The sequence below is a fragment of the Panthera uncia genome (assembly GCF_023721935.1).
Source record: "Panthera uncia isolate 11264 chromosome B3 unlocalized genomic scaffold, Puncia_PCG_1.0 HiC_scaffold_1, whole genome shotgun sequence".
Lineage (NCBI taxonomy): Eukaryota > Metazoa > Chordata > Mammalia > Carnivora > Felidae > Panthera > Panthera uncia.
In genome coordinates this window covers 107,606,707-107,625,213 of record NW_026057582.1, presented here as the reverse complement: position 1 = coordinate 107,625,213, position 18,507 = coordinate 107,606,707, and positions in this window count along the sequence as shown.

The window sequence follows — 18,507 nt, the reverse complement described above, 5'->3', positions numbered from 1 at the left end:
CACATCAGGGACAGGAGGAGGCGAGGGGAGTCGGCCTGAAACAGCTTCAGAGAGGGGCCGTGGCTTTGGATTTCCGTGCTTTGGCTTGAAACAGTGTGCAAACTCAGTGGTTCCAGGTACCACCCAGGGTTAGCCCCCCTTGGCTTTCCCGAAGATGTCCCCAGGAATGAGAATGGCATGTATTCAGATTGCCTCATGGGAGAGAAGCTCTTCGATTTTGAGGGCAAGGGTGGGGCCTCAAGAGACTCAGAGACAGGTCCCAGAGATCCGCTTACAGCCCAGCTGCCCTTCCCGGATGCACTCTAGCCAGACGAGTCCCCGACAGTGCCCGCACCACCCCCCCCAGGTCCTACTCACTCTCCCCCTCGGTGCCTGATTCCCCTACCGCCGCCTAAGGAATGTTCCGCGCCAGTCTCCTCCAGGTTGGCTCAGCAGAAAAAGCCCTTTCATTCCAAGGATACCCCTGTCACCCGGACACTCTGTCCTCTCCCTTTTCTGAGCTCCCAGCACTCACCAGCTCGTCCATGTTAAATACCCCGAGGTGTCATTGTTGCATTTCAGCCCCTTATCATTTGTAAAGAGCAGGCTTTGGACCAGATGGTGGCCAAGGTCTCTGCCCACTGCAAGATGTGCTGATTCTGGTTCACAAGAACAAGGCTTATCTCCACCCCCGGAAGGAGCTGCCCTTAGCGCGTGGGGGGCCTTGTGGAAATTTGTGTGTTGGGGGAGGATCCATGTCTATATAAACAATTTGATTTTAAAATGGACTACACAGGGGCGCCAGGGTGGCTCAGTTGGTTGAGCGTCCGACTTCAGCTCAGGTCATGATCTCACAGTTTGTGAGTTCGAGCCCCGCGTCGGGCTCTGTGCTGACAGCTCGGAGCCTGGAGCCTGCTTCGGGTTCTGTGTCTTCCTCTCTCTCTCTGCCCCTCCCCCACTCATGCTCTGTCTCTCTCTGTCTCAGAAATAAATAAACATTAAAAAAAATGCACCGCACGATTCTTGGCCCATGTGGGGCACGGTGATTTATCAATGAAGATTTATAATCACGCGTAGAGAAAAGAAACTAACTTACTTGTTTATTGCCCAGTCCGTGCGGATGAAGATTCCTAACAGAATCCAAGAGCCATCTTCTTTTCCTGTTCTTTATTGTCCAACATGTCATTCCTGGTTAATCCGTTACCTTCCACCATGAGAAAAAGACGAGAACGCTGTTATTATTCACAACGCCGTGGTTCTTAGGAACCTGCTCGTTATCAGAACGGTATGGATCTGCTCACCTCTGCAGCCCCCTGCTCCTGTTTCTTTCATGCCAGTTGCATCAGTCATGACGCTGCATCATCCGTTGGGTTGTCCAGAAACAGCGGCTTCCCCTGACTTTCTCAAAGGGTCTTCATCTGCTTTATTGATGATGCCCATAAATGCGAGTCTTACCCACTATGTGGGAGACCGAGAAGGATCATTCGTTTTGTGGTCATAAGTTGACCATTCAGAATGCCAGGGTGGGAATGACAAGTGCTTTAGGCCACAGAAGACTGCACTGGGGTGGAGACGTGCCCTGGCTGGTCACGGAGGCTGGCACCAGGGCAAAGGTCGTTTGCTAACACCCCCATCACGCTGTGCTGTAGGCCAGAGATGACACTATGGGCAAATCATGGATGGGCAAGAGCCATCACACAGACTCACCCACAGGGCTCGAGCCCGAGGGTCAGCAGCGGACTGATGGCAGCCCAGAGGCCTGAACTTGTCCTGAGTCTGCACGGGAATCGCTCCTCATCAGTGTGGCAGCCCCATTTCAGTGGCGCCATCTCTCGTGACCTCCACCCTGCAGAAACAATAGCACCAGCCCGATTGTGGGAACCAGCCACCCACCCGTCCGCCCTCTTGGAGTTGAGAGCTGGTTACAGGGCTCTGGGACAGCTCCCCAAGTGTGAGTCCCGGTGCTCCTGGTGGAGGGTTATCTAGCCAACCCCATGCCCTGGGGGGAAAGGTGAAAGGGTACCCGAAGGAGACGAATGGGGGACTGAGGCTCAGGCGGGGTCCAGGCCAGGCTCCCAGGCATCTTGCACTGGGGGCACTGTAGGCCCTGACTGGTCTCAGGTACTAACTAGCAGGGGATTTTAAAAGTTTTGAAGAAGGTACTCCATGAGGTGCGGGCAATACTGTCTTAGGTAGATCTTTGCCGTCCTGGGAAGGGTTTTGTTTTCTGCCTCTTTCTCTCCCTCTCTGCCTTGTGGCCTTCTGTGCTCAACAGTTCCTCGTGGATTGGCTGGGGTAGGTAAAGGCTAGCTGGAGGTGTCTTCTCCTTAACTTGCTGTTAAGGCAGTGCTCCTCAAACATGAATGAACGCCCTGGGCATCTTGTTAACATGTAGATTCTGGTGCAGTAGGTCTAGGGCTGGACGAACACTCTGCATCTCTAAAAGCTCGCAGATGATCTCCATCCCCAAACTCTTCCTCAGCCTGGAGCATGGTCTTTAGTCACCCGCAGCCGCATGTGCTAATTCAAATTCCTAATCGTCTTCCTCCAAACTTCCTTCCCAAAGGACAAAATCCTGCCGGGGCCCCCTGGAGGTGGGAAGATGAGTGTTTTCTGCCATCATCAGACATGGAGACCCAAGGTCAAGGATTTCAAGGTGAGCCGTTGGGCTGGGTCCCTTTAGGTCCATTGTCTCCATCTGTCTTTACCCACAGTCCTAGAGGGGGTTTATGACCATTTTACAGATGAAGTAATGGAGGCTCGGAGAGTTGGAGCCCAAGGTCAACCCAAGAGGCAGTGATGGAGGCAAGATTCGCCTCTGGGTCAGTGTGGCTCCAACCTGGGTTCTTTCTGCCGCACCGCATTGGTCTCTTGTCTTTTTGGACACAGATCCTTCCCTGTGCTCCCCTGCTGCTTAGCTGGGACAGGCCTGTCTTCCACAATCTCTGTGTCCCCCAGGGGACAAAGAAAGGAGAACATGGAAGGGCCCCGACTTTCCTACTTGGGGTTCCCCAGGGAAAGTGTAAGCCAGATAGCACCAACCATCCACAGAAGGAGAGAGAAACAGCCCTGCCTGCAGCTTTGCCCTGTGTTCCAGGATCACCTCTGCGAAGATGCTTGCTGAGGTGACCACCAGAGAAGTCTCTCCCTGCAGGTGACACTCTGCCCCGAGCCTGCTGGGAAGGGCACAGAGCCCACCGGAAAAATGACTCCTGAGCCGAAGAACACACATCGGTCCCCACACTGTGAGTTTTTGGCACAGGGAGAAGGGAGAGGGGGAGGACGATCTGTCACTGCCAGGGCCAAGCCTTCCCCTCTCTGCACCTCAGTCTCCCCACCTGCAAAATGGGAGCAAAGCTCCCCAGGGTGACAGCACCAAACACGGGTGAGGGTGTGGAGACACAGGGACTCTCCTTCGTCGCTGGTGCAAACGCAAGGTGGCACAGCCACTTTGGAAGACAGGGTGACGGTGTCTTACCAGACTCAACATACTCTTACCATACGATCCAGCGATTATGCTCCTTGGCATTTACCCAAAGGAGTTGAAAACCTACATCGACACAAACCTTCGACACAAACCTTCGACACAAACCTTCGACACAAACACCCACACGAGGTGTTTATAGCGGTAAACAGCCTCGTTCGTAATTGCCCAAACTTGGAAGCAACTAAGATGTCCTTCAGCAGGGGAGTGGGTAACCCTCAACGGTACATCCAGACAACGGAATATCATTCAGGACTAAAAAGAAATGAGCTCTGAAGCCAGGAAAAGACACGGAGGAACCTGACACGCATGTCATGAAGTGAAGGAAGTCCGTCCGAAAAGGCCACATACGGTATGATTCCAGCTACATGACCTTCTGGAAAAGGCAAGCTATGGAGACAGCAAACAGATCAGAGGCTGCCAGGGGCGAAGGGGGAGACGGGAGGAACAGGCGGGGCACAGAGGATTTTGGAACAGTGAAACTATTCTGTAAGCTCCTGTAACGGTAGGCACAGGACATCACGCATTTGTCGAAACCCACAGACTGAACGACACCAGGCAGGAACCCTGATGCAAACTACGGACTTTGGGTGACAATGACGTGTCAGTGTAGGTTTATGGATCATAGCAAATGTCCCTCTCTGCCGTGTGCAGGACGTTGATAGAAAGGCGATGTCTGTGTTTGGGGGCAGGGGTGGGCGGGCAGTCTGTATTTTCTGCTCTATTTTGCCGTCAGCCTAAAACTGCCCTAAAAAGTAAAAATCTATTTTAAATGTCTGTTTATGTACTTTTGAGAGAGAGAGAGTGCAAGGAGGGGAGGGGCTTAGGTGGGAGACAGAGGATCCCAAGCAGGCTCTGCGCTGACAGCAGAGAGCCTGATGCGGGGCTCGAACTCACAAACCTTGAGACCATGACCTGAGCTGAGGTCGGACCCTTAACCGACTGAACCCCCAGGCACCCCAATAAAAACCCATTTTATAAAACGGAGGCAAGGGGCGCCTGGGTGGCTCAGTCGGTTGAGCGTCCGACTTCAGCTCAGGTCATGATCTCACGGTTCATGAGTTCAAGCCCCATGTTGGGCTTTGTGCTGACAGCTCAGAGCCTGGAGCCTGCTTCGGATTCTGTGCCTCTGTCTCTCTCTGTCCCTCCCCTGCTCTCTCTCTCTCTCTCAAAAATGAATAAACATTAAAAAAAGAAAAAAAAATAACGGAGGCAAAATGACCAGGTCTCAGGCTAGGATAAACAAGCCTGTGCCCCTGGAGATAGTTTGTAGACAGCAAGTCAGTTTATTAGTATGAGGGACTGGTGATACTATGTTCTTAAATCCCAGCTGTGCCAGAAATCGGCGGTGGAGTTCAGGTCAGTCATTTTGACTTTTTGGGTCCCTGTGTCCTTAGTCACAAACCAAGAAAAAAAAAACTTGCTCTTTGTTCCCATCCCCATGACAACCTCTCAGAGAGTAAGTAGTGATAATGATGATAATAGCCACCATTTATGTCTAGGCACTGTGTTAAGCACTCTATGCTTATTATTTCATTTAATCCTTACAACCATCCGGATTTTGCAGGTGAGAAACTGAAGCATGGGATTGGGGTAAGGGGGGGAGCAGCAGGTGGGGTGGGGAGCAGGCAGCTCGCCCTGGGTCACCCAGCTAGTCGGTGGCAAAGAAGGTTCTGGAAGCCCCAATGCTTGTATTCAATCCCCAGGTTTACCCCATGCCTTCAGGGGTTGGCCCCCCGTTGCCTGATCCCTGGGGATTAGCTTCATAATAACAAATGAGGACCATAACCAACATCCCTCTAGGACTCACCGTGAGCCAGGACTATCCTTTAAAGCATGTGACATACGTCATCTCACTTATTCCTTACAAGAACTCTGTGAAACCGGTTCTGTTTTTATGCTCACTTTCGGATGAGAAAATTGAAGCGTGGAAGTCAAAGAACAGGAAGCGTCAGACCCAAGAAGGAGGGTGGGGATCAGCGGGTCGGAGTTTTTTATTGAATACTTTGCATCACTGTACCCCGCCCCCCAGGTCCTCGAGCTGCTACGAGGTCAGTAGGGTCAGGCATGAGTGAGCAAGAGAGAGAGAGAAATGCACACTGTGCTGAGCTGTTGCTGCAAAATCCTTCCTTTTGGACCCCAGCAAATCGATAGTCAAGAGAGGCCAAACCTGGGCCCCCGGCGCCCTGGCTCCTGCCACATTCACCCCAGGAGCACCGGGCAGCACTACTGGGCTCCTCCCCCCTTGTGACTTCTGCTGCCACATTCCAGGCCAGGAAAGGAAAGCCAGGAGCAGGGGAGTCTAAGTTGCTCTTTCGCCACTCCATGGAGGAGGCCTTTGGAGAATGGATGGGTCACAGCGTAGGGAGGGGGCAGGCAGGAGCCTGGAGCAGCGAGGTATCCAGGGCCAGAAGCAAGTCTTTGCAGCATGTGACTCCCTGCAGGTGTGACCCGAGGCTGGAGGGGAGGGGACGGCCCCGGGGTCTCTACAGGCACCTCCTGTGTCCACAAGATTGAGACAGGATTTTAAGTGGGGGCCCCTCAGAGAGGATGTTTTGGGTGGTGGTAAGGAGCATCAGACTTCAGAGTCAGCCCCATCTGAGTCCAAATCCTGTCTCTGCCACTCGCTGGCTGTGTGACCTTCGTTGAATTACCTAACCTCTCCGGGCCTGTTTCCTCTTCTATCAAACAGAGAGAATGATTGACAGCAGCCACCTGCTGGGGCAAAGTCTGTCCCTGGCCTGGGATGGAGACTGGACAGAGTAAAGACTCAGGATATATTGGCTGCTTATCTGCTATACATTGGGATTCCGAATAATGCCTGCCTTGTTGTGAAGCTTAAATGAGTAGCATCCACGAAAAGTGCTTAGGAAGGACCCCGGCACAGAGAAGGTGCTATCTTTAACATTAACACCCTCTTTGTTCCCACCCTTCTCACGTGTGCAGGGCACCTAGGGCATGGGGAAGGGGCTGCTTGACTTCAGGATGCAAAGTGCAAAGCTGCCTTCCCACAGCGGTGAAGGAAGGAAAGACGGAAAGATGGGGCTGCAGGAATTCGTTAGCGCAATTAGCACCGTGAGGCTCCCTTCTGCTCTCACCCTGGTCTGCCTCCCTGCTGGCTTGGGGCCGAGAACCACATGGCAGAGGAAGCAGCCAGGCCCAGGGGATGAGGGGGATGTTGTGGAACCATCGGCTAAGACTGGGGGCCCCCCAGCAGGTATTATTCCTAGCTGGGCAGGAAGGTTCCAGAAAGCAGTGAGGCAGACACAGAGCATCAGGCAGGCCTGGTCTTGGGGCCATAGACAAATGCCTCTTCCAGGCAGTGACCCTTTCTAGTGCATCTGACATCTGGTGTGGGGGTCATCCCTTCCCTGACACAGCGAACTTGTAGCTATGCTCTTGCAATGAAAGAAATAATAAAAATGGCTGGAAAAGAAACACAGATGGTAAAAATGTTTTTTTTTTTTAATGTTTATTTATTTTTGAGAGAGAGACAGTGTGAGCAGGGGAAGGGCAGAAAGAGAGGGGGACAGAGGATCTGAAGCGGGCTCCATGCTGACAGCAGAGAGTCTGATGTGGGGCTTGAACCCACAAACTGCGAGATCATGACCTGAGCTGAAGCTGAAGTTGGATGCTTAACCAACTGAGCCACCCAAGTACTCCCAAAAGTGGGTTTTAAAGGTATATATATATGTATATATATGTATATATATATATATATACATATATATACACACACACACACATACACACACACATATACGTATATATACATATACATGTATATATATACATTTATTTATTCATGCCAATAAAATTTTTAAAAATAAAAGTATAAAAAAAGGAAAATAGCAATGAGTAATACTTTTTAGTTACATTAATATATTTTTGAAAATAGCGAAAAACGTGTATCTCTGTATTAGTCTGTTATAGTAGCAAATAATCACATTATAGCCTCTGCAAATGTGTAAATATGTCTAAATCAATCTTCCCAAATCATATTCAATTCATGACACTAAAGCCATATTTGTCCATTCATCTTTGCTCATAATTCATGAAAGAACAATTATTAATCTTACCCTTGAAGATTCCCTTCCACACGAAGCAACAGATAAACAAATAGGAAAAGTCTTAAATATAAGGATCAATTTGGTAGAGATTATTTCACAACAAAATGTAGAAATTGCAATGTGTTTCTATCTTTGTTTCTTTAGTTGAAACTAAGTGGCTTACAGTGGCTTACAAATGTTTCAATAGTCAAAAATTTCCAGTAAAATACCTTCGCCAGAAACATTTCACTCTATTTGGCAAAACCTGAAGTTTTTCTTCTCCAAAAATCAGAGAAAATGACTGAAAGGTAGAGAATATTGACATGATTGGACCCATTAGAAAGATGACAGAATTGAAGAAGTCATGTGCTATTCTTTATTTTGACAATGACCCTGTAGTCACTGATGATTTTGAATCTACTGAGACACAAACTATGCGAGGAAGTTTGAAAGATCTCACTGTAATTAAGTTGTTCTCCAAACAATCCCATATGGAAACTCACATATACAGGATCTGCTGTATAATTGGAAGTTCTCCATATTGACTCACATGTTGAAAACACTGTTTATTAAAGGGTAAGTAAGCAAAAAATGCTGACTTACAATACACCCCCATCCACACACATATTTAACAATAAATACTGCAATTATTTGGAACTTAGACCATCTAATGTTCTTAAGGAATATTGGCCTGTAGCTTTCTTGTAACATCTTTGTCTGGATTTGGTATAAGGGTAACACTGCCCTCACAGATGGAGTTAGAAGTGTTCCTACCTCTTCTATTGTTTAGAAATTGAAGAAAGATTGATGTTGATTCTTCCTTAAATGATTGGTAGAATTCAGCAGTGAGGCCATTCGGTTCTGGGCTTTGCTTTGTTGGGAGCTTTTTCCTTATTGACTCAGTCTCTTTACTTCTCATAATTCTGTTCAGATTTTCATTTTCTTCTTGAGCCAGGTTTGGTAGTTAGTGTCTTTCTAGGAATTTTTTCATTTCATCTAGGTCATCCAGTTTTTTTGGCATACAGTTAATTGTTCATATTCTCATAATCTTTTTAAAAAAATGTTTATTTGTTTACTTTTGAGAGAGAGAGAAGACAACGCCTGAGCAGGGGAGGGGCAGAGAGACAGAGGGATAGAGAGAATCCCAAGCAGGCTCCATGCTGTCAGCACAGAGCCCGACGCGGGGCTCGTACTCACGAACTGCGAAATCATGACCTGAGCCAGAGTTGGACGCCCAGTCAACTGAGCCACCCAGGTGCCCCTAAGATTGTGTTTTTAAGTATTCGGGGTTCGAACTCACAACCCTGAGATCAAGAGTCTCATGCTGCACCAACTGAGCCACTAGCTGCCCCTTTTTTCTAGTTTCCTAAAGTATAAAGTCACATTCCTGATTTGAGAAGTTTCTCCTTTCACAATGTAGGCATTTACAGCTACAAATTTCCCTCCAAGCACTGCTTTCCCTGAATCCTAGAATTTCTGGTATGTTGTGTTTTTGTTTTTATTGTAGCAAAGTATTTTCTAATGTTCTCATTTCCCTTGTGATTTCTTCTTGGACCCATTGGTTACTTAAGAGTGTATTGTTTAATTTCCACATAGCTGTGAATTTTCCAGTTTTCCCTATTTGTTGGTTTCTACTTTCGTTCCATTGTGGTCAGAGAAGATGGCCTGGATGATTTAAATTTTCTAAGATCCATGGAGGCTTGTTTTGTGACCTAACATATGGTCTATCCTGGAGAACGTTCCATGAGCATTGGAGAATGCAGATTCTGCTGTTGTGGGCTAGAATGTTCTGTATGTGCCTCCAGATCCATTTCGTTTATAGCTCTGTTCAAGTCCTTTATTTCTTTATTGATCTTCTTTCTAGTTGTTCTATGCATTATTGAAAGTGGGGTATTAAAGTCTTCTATTATTATTGTAGAACTGTATATTTCTCCCTTTAATCCTGTCAACATTTGCTTCATCTATTTTGGGACTCTGTTGCTAAATGCACATTAGTTTATGTTGTTATAACTTCTTGTTGGATTGACCCTTTTATGAATATACAGCGTCCTTGTCTCTGGTAACAACTTTTTTAAAAAGTTTATTTATTTTGAGAGAGAGAGAGAGACAGCATGGGTACAGAGACAGAGAGACAGAGAGAGAATTCCAAGCAGGCTCCACACTGTCAGTACAGAGCCTGATGCAGGACTCAAACCCATGAAACACAAGATCATGACCTGAGCCGAAATCAAGAGTCGGACGCCCAACCGACTGAGCCACCCAGGCGCCCCTGGTAACAAGTTTTGAGTTAAAATCTTATTTTGTCTGATATTAGTATGTATACCCTCTCAGCTCTATTTTGGTCTCTATTTGCATAGAATATCTTTTTCTATCCTTCATTCCAACCTATTTGTGTCTTTGGGGGGCTTCCAGGATAGGGTTGCCAGATTTAGCAAATAAAAATATAGGACACCCAGTTAAATTTGAATTTCAAGACACAATGAGTAATTTTTTAGTATAAGTAAATTCCATGTACTCTTTGGGATGCGTTTATACTAAAAAAATTATTCCCTTTTTATTTGAAATTCAAATTTAAGTGAGAACCCTATTCCAATAAGAATGTCAAGCCATACACTCTGGAAACTTCTGATTTAAGGGGACAAACCAGGACCTGGCTTGGACGGTCTCCCACTTCAAGGGGGGAATACAATCCTGGTACAGGGGGCCTACAGTTTGGGGAAAAGGAGGAAGGGGAGAGGCAGCACGATCTTACCATGAAGGCAAGGGGGCTAGTCAGGTCTTTACATCGTGGTCCCTGCTCCTTCCTGGTTCTCCCAAGGTTCTCCCACCCATACTTCATCGTCTACCCAATGACCGGCACCCAAAGTCTACCTTTTCACCCAGTGCATAGGAGCTAGGGAGTCGGGCCCTCACACCCCCCACAGTGCATGCACACTCCTGCCCACGTGCACACAGTCACCACAGCTCGGGTACACGTTCACAGGCACGTCTTTACTAGATACACCTTCCCATGTGTGCTGTACAAACAGGACCTCCTAACACACCATCGGATAAACATGTTCTCGTCCGCTCAGGCTCCCTGAGGCATGTTCTGTTCACACAGACACCTGGCCCCACACACATCTGCATACTTGGCTATACTCTCTTAACCCAACAACAGATCAGTCACGACAAACCTCATACACTGTGCCTGTCCTTTCTCAGGCTCTCGTGTGAGTGTGTGTGTGTGTGTGTGTGTGTGTGCGTGCGTGTGTGTGCATGTGTGGAGGGGGGTGGATTTTCTCCTGCTATCTCTATCTGGATATCCGTCCCTCTTCCATTCGGGCACCCCAGCCATCTCCCCCTCCCTGCCGGAAGGCTGAGGGACGTGGGCAGGCCTGGTCTCCATGACAACCAAGGACCCTCCAGTCGGGAAGGAGAAGGTGCTGGGAGGCAGCCTTGGCTTCTACCCAGGCCCTGGCTCTGAGTGGGGCTGGGGGCGAGGGCAGTGGGGAGAGCACGGGAGAGGAGGGCACAGGACGGCCATCTGGACCCAGGAAGAGTGGAGCAGCAGGCCCTTGCCCAAGTGCTCCACAATGGCAGATGGGCATCATGGTGCCAGAGAGGCACTGGGCAGAGGGACCCAGCCCAGCCTAGAGTCTGCAGCCCAGCACTCCTCTACAAGCACCCCCGGACCTCACTGATTCTGGAAAGAAAAAACCCTTTCAACGCTCCCTTTCCTGGGACTCCAGCAACACGGGGAGGTGGAGTTGTGTTGGGAGCATGTGTGGGGAGCACACAAGCCCCTTAAAACCACAGGGCTCCAGGGCTCTTGCCCTTCCTGTGCCATTCCTTTGGGGGACACGTGGCCCCTCCCACACTCCCATTTTGAATCCTCACCCACCCCCCTGGGGTGGGGGGAGCTGGCCCGGAAGAGTACCCTGATTGTGCCATAGGAAACCCAAAGAGTGGGTGCTAATTTGTGCAAACCCCACCACAGGGCGAGGAGGGCTGGGCCCTGGTTCCTCTGGGCGCCTCAGGTGGTCCTTCGCTCTGCCCTCAACACTGAATCCATCAGTCAGAAGGCCTGGCCGCCTGGCCCCCAGGCCCCGAAGCTGTGCCTGAAGGGGAGGGCCTACCGAGGGCAGCTAGGGGGGGACCAGCCGGCAAGGGATGACCCAGGAAGTGGGTTGTTTGTGCTTCGAGGGAGGGGAGGCCGCTGCGGCTCCTGGGCCTCTTCAGGAAGGAGCTTGCGGACTGGGCTCCAGGGGTCCCTGCTGAGTGGCCAGACTTAGTGAGGCTCGGGTCAGGGGCTGCCGCTCTCCCTGCCAGTCCCGCTTCCTCCCTCCCCAGCTGCCACAAGTTTAAGCCCCGACAAACCTCCGGCACCCACCCGTAACTCCTACGACAGAACTCAAAGTGACACAGATGCCAAGAGTCGCAGGCAGTCGCGTGCGCCTGGGCGGAAACCCGGGGAGGTCTCGGAGTCCCGGCGTGAAGGAGGCTGTGGGCCGCCCCGCCCTCTGGTGGACACCCTCTGGAACTACACCCCCAGGAAGGGAGGCAGGTGGGAAGCATGGGCCAGTCTTGCTCCCGCCTCAGGTTCACCGTGAGACTGTCAGGGATCACTTTATCAACGGGGAGACTGAGGCCCAGAGAGGAGAAGGATTAAAGACAGATAGACCCTGGGGGTGACACTATCTTGTCCTCTGCCCTCCATCTTGTCCCGTCAGCTCGAATTGTGGGCGCCAGCTTGGGTACCGTCAAAGTTGCCCTCCTCCTCCCTTTCTTAACACTGGCCTTCACCCGCGCTCCCCGAACTGTGGCTGGCCCCCCACAAGCCCCTTTGGTCCTTCCACCTCTCTGCAGCCAAGGCGACCTTCCGGAAGCCTGACCTTCAGAGCCCATTCCTTTCTGGCCTGAAACCTATACTGTGGTACTCTCGCCTAGAAGGCCCTCTGCACTGTGGTCCCTCCTCCCACCTGGCCATTCCCTTCCTTCACCCAATTGTCACCAGGCACCTAAGAACCGCAGAAGTCTCATGTCCCCCTGGCCCAGGCGAGTTGTTTCTTCCACACGGACTGAGCGTGCTGCACCCACAGCCCATCTCAGAGCCTTTATCTCACATGGCGGGTGTAACAGCTCCTTACTCCTGCTCTGACGAATTACCACGAGCCTAGTGGCTTAACAACAACACAAGTTTATTCTCTTACAGAAAGCCCAAAGTCCAATCTCAGTCTCACTGGGCTAAAGTCAAGGCATCAGCAAGGGTGGTTCCTTCGGGAGGCTCATTATCCAGCCTACCTATTCGGGCCACTACTCAGTAGGCAAGGTTCAACCAGGCTTTCAGAGTGTAGGAAGGGGGGCAAGTCTTTATTTTCCTAAACCAAACTGATCTTTATTGAGGAACTCCAGTGTTTTTTTGTTTTTTTTTTTTCTCATACCACTGAGCGATTCTGCAATTCTCCATGGACACTGACCGGGTGTCCCACACATTTAACTCAATTCTGACACTATCTACCTGGGATCGTATCAGATCCTGCAGGGTAAGGGCACAGTCCTAAGAGATTACCCTCCAGCTCTTTCAGATGCCAATCCCAAGTCCCACATTGTCACCTGTGCTTTTTTTTAAGTTTATTTATTTATTTTGGGAGAGAGAGAGAGAGAGAGAGCATGCACACGAGTGGGGAAGGGGCAGAGAGAGGGGGAGAGAGGACCCCAAACAGGCTCCTCACCCACTGTCAGTGCAGAGCCGGATAGGAGGCCCGAACCCACGAACCATGAGATCATGACCTGAGCTGAAATCAAGAGCCAGTCTCCCAAGTGACTGAACCCCCAAGGTGCCCCGTCACTGGCTGTGGATTGGAGGTTCCCATGACCCCCTCCTTGGGTTCGATCAGTTTGCTAAAGCGGTTCCTAGAACTCAGAGAAGCATTTATGTACATTTACCAGTGCAATACAAGGGATATAACTCAGGAAGAGCCAAGTGGAAGAGGTGCCCAGGGCAAGGGATGTGGGAAAAGGTGCGGAACTTCTATGCTCTCCGAGCACGCCCCCTCCCCAAATCTCCAGGAGTCCAGAAGCTCATCCACTCCTGCTGGTCATATAGAGCCTAATCTGTGGCCACCACCTCCTTCTCCTTTCCAGGAGGTCGGTGTCTGGGTCTGAATGTTCTAACCCTCTGATCACTCGGTCTTTCTGGTGGCCAGCCCCATCCCGAGGCTATCCAGGGCCCCCATCCTAAATCAGCCCATTAGCCTACATTGAGGTGTGCTCTAAAGGGACTCCTAATGAATGACACTCCTAATATTTGGGAAATTCCAAGGGTTTTAAGACTCAGGGGGACAAAGACCATCTGTATTTCTTTTTACGTCACAGGCGCCAGCCAAGGTTGTTGGCAAGCAATTGACCATGGACTTCCCCAAAGACACCAGAGATCCGCTGATGAAGTCAATCTCAGTTTCTTAGACTTCTTGCAGAAAGGGAGAGTCCACCCGCACAGGCTGTCAGCAGGGGCCAAAATGAGGAAATCTGGGAAGAGTACTGACAGGATTTTTAAGGCAGGCAGCGAGCTGGCTGGGACTGAGGAAAGTGTTCAGAGTTTAAACTGGAGGCGCCCGGGGACCGGAGGGCCTTGAAGTGAGTCCTGATCTGGTTGTCAGCAGACTATTCAGTTAGTTCAGTTTTCACATTCCTGCAAGTCACTGTGTCAGGTTTTCTTGGTCTCTGAGCGTTTAACATGGAACAGGAGTTGTCTGTTTCGTTTTATTTTATTGTATTGGTTTTTTTAAGTTTATTTATTTAGAGAGAGAGAGAGAGTGTGAGCGGGGGCAGGGGGTGGGCAGAGAGAGGTGGAGACAGAGGATCAGAAGAGGGCTCTGTGCTCACAGCCAGAGCCCAATGTGGGGCTTGAACCCCCGAACCGTGAAATCGTGACCTGAGTCGAAATCAAGAGTCGGACGCTTCACTGACTGAGCCACCCTGGCAGCCCTCATTTTATTTTTAAAATTTTTATTTACTTATCTATTTTATCACTCGTTTGTTTGTTTCATTTTACACTTCGAGAACCACGTCAGCTGCATGGAGTCCCTGCTGGCACTGACACTCCCCGAGAGGGGCTGCAGGGAGCAGAGACGTCCTCCCAGGCCTGGTTCCGCTGTGGGGGGAGACCCCCCCACCGCAGGCTGCAAGGTCTCCCAGCTCATGGCTGGTCCTCCGGGGCTCACTGAGGCCGTCCTTCCCAGGCCCTGGCTCCTCAGGGGCTCCGTGTGGCCTGGCCTCTGACCTCCCCAGCCTTCCAACTCCAGCTTTCAATGCCCACAATGCGATCCTGCATTTTGTGCCCCCCAGCCTGTCCTGCCAGTGGCCTGGCAGGATTTCCCAGACCTCTGCGTGCTCCGGATCTCAAGGGCCGCTTGCTGAAATGCCCCATCACAGAGATGCTACAAAAGCAGCGTAGGAGGGGGGCCCAGGAATGTGCTTAAGTCTGTGCTCCGCGTCTTTCTGATTCAGTCCACTGATCACACTTTGAGAAAGATGGGCTGGGCTTCTAAGACAAATGCCCGTGTGTAAGTTCATTAGAGGCTTTTAAGTCCCACCTCCTGCCCCGGGCCAGGGAGCCCTAAACTTCCCCAGAGGTTATCACTCCTCTTGCCAGGGGGCAGGGAAAATGTGCCCGTTTCTTATTTTTTCTTATGCAACTGCTCCCGGCAAAACAAAGCACAGGACAATTTCTGCATTAAAGCATTAGTAAAACACCCTGCCGCTTTGAACTAGCAGGGGTGTGACTGGATTATGATTGTTCCTTGCCCCTCAGATGTATGGCTCTTCTGGTAAAGCACGGCTGTGTCTCACACTTATCTGCCGACCCGCCCCTCTCTTAGTGCACGCAATAGTGTCCAGCGTGAAACGTGCTTCGTAAATATTTGCCGAGATGAGGACAGTACTGCGGTGAAAGGGAAACACGCGCCCTCCGTGGCCTGTATGGGTCACTTCCTCACCCATTGCTTCTTTTTATTCCCCACAACCCCTCAGTGGGGTGGGTAGCAGGACCTGGAGATGAGGGAACCGAGGCTCAGAGAGGGGGATTAACTAGCCCAACGTCACACAGCAAGTCGGGGCAGAGCTGGGATTTGCTCCAAGATGTGTCCAGCTCTTTGCACCTACCTCTCCTACAGCTGCCCACAGGGAGTTAGCAGGGAGGCCAATGGCCCCATATCCTCCTCTCCAGGGGAAGGCGGTTGCTTTCTCCTTCTTACCCCCACCCTCCCAGCCATCTGGAGCTCCAGCAGAACCCCTGGGCCTGCTAGGCAGTGGCAGCAGGAGACAGCTTCCAGAGAGTCTGGGTTTAGCTGAGAGATGCATTATGTATGGGGGGATCCCCACCGAACCCCCCCTCAGTGTATCCCCAAAGCGGTTTGGGACCCAGCCTCACCTGTCAGCTTCCCCTTGCCTGCCCTTCCCCCAGGCCATTGCCAGCCCCAGCTCGCTCACTGGTCCCTGAAGAAGACCCTGTGCCCCCTCTACCCTCCCTGCCATTCCGTTCTAGGAGGTGCCCACAAGTACCTGTTGGGTTGCCCTGCCTGCCATTGGGTTAAGACATCCCTCAACTGCCAGGACCGCGCTCCTCCCGCCAAAGGCCCATCACAGTCCCCAAACGCCCACCACTTGAGGTATGTCTTTGGGGCCTCCCAGGAGCCTGCTTAGTCTAACGGGAACACAGGAATGACATTCCTGGGAGGGGGATGATGCCAAGCAACTTTCTCACCCATCATCCACCACACCCTTGTCCTTGCCTATGGAGGCCTGGTTAGCAGTGCAGACTCTGAGGGCAGACTGCCCAAGGTCAAGTCCCGGCTTTGCCACCCATCAGCTCTGTGGCCTTGGACATTCACTTAACCTCTCTGTGTTTCAAAGTGATAACGAAAATAATGGTGTCTACCTCCCTGGATTACATGTAAAGCACTTAGACCAGTGACTGGTTTCTAGTAAGCCCTCAGAGAAGGTGCTGTTATGGTTACGATGTGGCCTTAATTTTGAAAACCTGGGCATGCAAAGCGCAGGTCAGACCACCATTTTCCAGACGTGGGACCTTAGGTGGATTAGCCCTGAACCTCGGCTTCCTCATTTGCAGCCCTCCCAGGCTTCTGTTGAGAATTAAACTCCATAGAGCAATTCTCTACGCATCCCCTTCAGAGCCCTGGCAAGAACATAAGTGGGACAGATCTTGTGTTGAGCTCTGTGTCCCCTTCCTCTCAATGAGGCAGCTAGGCTTTGCATATTCCTACCCCGGGGACATTCACGGCCAACAAGAGCCGTTTGTTTGTTTCCAAGAGCTTCCAAAAGCTGGAAGCCTGACTCAGCTTGGATGCCAAGACCTTGAGAGAGGTCTGCAGGGGACTGGTTCTGAGAGGTAGGGACAAGAGGCCCACTGGTCCCTCAAGAGGGCCTCAGGAAGTACTCAGGTGTCTGTGAGGTGGCTCCGGCCAAGGATCACGTGGGCTTAGAGAGTGAGGATGTCGGCAGCCGGGGCCACAGAACGAATGCTTCCCATTCTGGTGCAATTCTGGGAGGGGGAGAAGACCCCCAATAATAACCAAACAGGCTTCTTTCCAACCTGGTGGGCTGAGCTATCTGCAAAATGAAGGTGATTTCATGGAAATAAAGAGCCGTTCAGACACCCCTGGGGGTATGGGCTGGGGTTCACCTTGTTCCGCACACAAAGCGCTTTGGCTCTTCCGGGGTTGCTCTTGGGGGTCCATTTGACCTCAGCACCTCTAGCCTGAGCCATGCGGGTCTGGGCTTTATAAACCTTACATGTGTGGACTTTTCGAGCATGGTGGATCTCTAGCTGGGAAGGCCCACGCCCCTGTACGCTTACACTTGCATTACTAAAGGTAACAACTGACTGTGTGCGGAAGGGCATCCTGTGTGTGTTGCACCAGGGCTTAGTTTGGGAAAGGGGGGACATGCCTCCCAGCGGTGACCCACCCAACTGGAAGCCTGGGTGAGACCTGCCCCGCTGGCTCCCTGTGGAGCCCAGGAGGTGGGAGCTCTGCTCTTTCCTGGCGGCCCCGGCTCTCGTGACCTCATCTTTCTTCCCACCATGCATCCTTATTATCAGTAGGCATTGTGGAAAGACGGTAAAAATGAGAGCGTTTCCCTTCGTCTGCACTTGTCTCCTTTCTCGGCCCCTGAACCTCCTGTCATCCTTTGGGGTCCCAGCCAGGAACTCCCAGGGGTACAGGGATAGGTGGGCCTTCTCTCCTTTCCTTTTCTGAACTTGCCCCCCTTCCGCACCAACCTTTACTCCTTCCAGTTCTAACGCGCCCACACCGTCTTCCCCAGCACTCAGGTCGTGGAGGGAGGACCAGGTGGTCGTCTGTGGCCTTGAGACTGACCTGACGGGCCTTGACCTCTGACTCCCGAGGGAACCCAGCCCCTGCTTCCCTCCATCCAGACTCTGCCTTGCATAATCAGAAGAGCATTGGAAAGGGGAGATGGCCGTGTACCTCTTCTTGTCTTTGTAGAGTTGGGGAAACCATCGGCCGGGAACAAAGTCCTTCTCTTCTCGTCAGTGACAATGCAGTGTCGCATAAATTTCATCAAGATGGAAAACAAGAACCCCTACCACTGATGTGGTTTGGCAGTAGGGGTGGGGGTCCAGAGCCAACAGCCAGGAAAGAATTCTCCAGACATCTTTGGTGCAAAAAAGGTGATTTTATTAAAGCCCGTGGGATGGACCCTGGGTAGAAAGAGCTGCCCTGGGGTTGTGAGGAGTGACTGATTATATACTTGGGGGTTGGGGGAAGGGAAGGAGAAAGGGAGATTTCTAAAAGGACTTTCATATGCTAAAGAGGATTCCTAGGATACTGGAGGCCTTGCTATTGTTGAGCTAAAATTGTTTCTGCCCCTAGTAAGGCAGTAACATGAAGACCAGACAGTTGGGACTTTCTCGGAGGAACGGTTCACGCTGCCTGTCTCAAGTATTTGTCAGCGGGCTGCAGGTTATAAAGA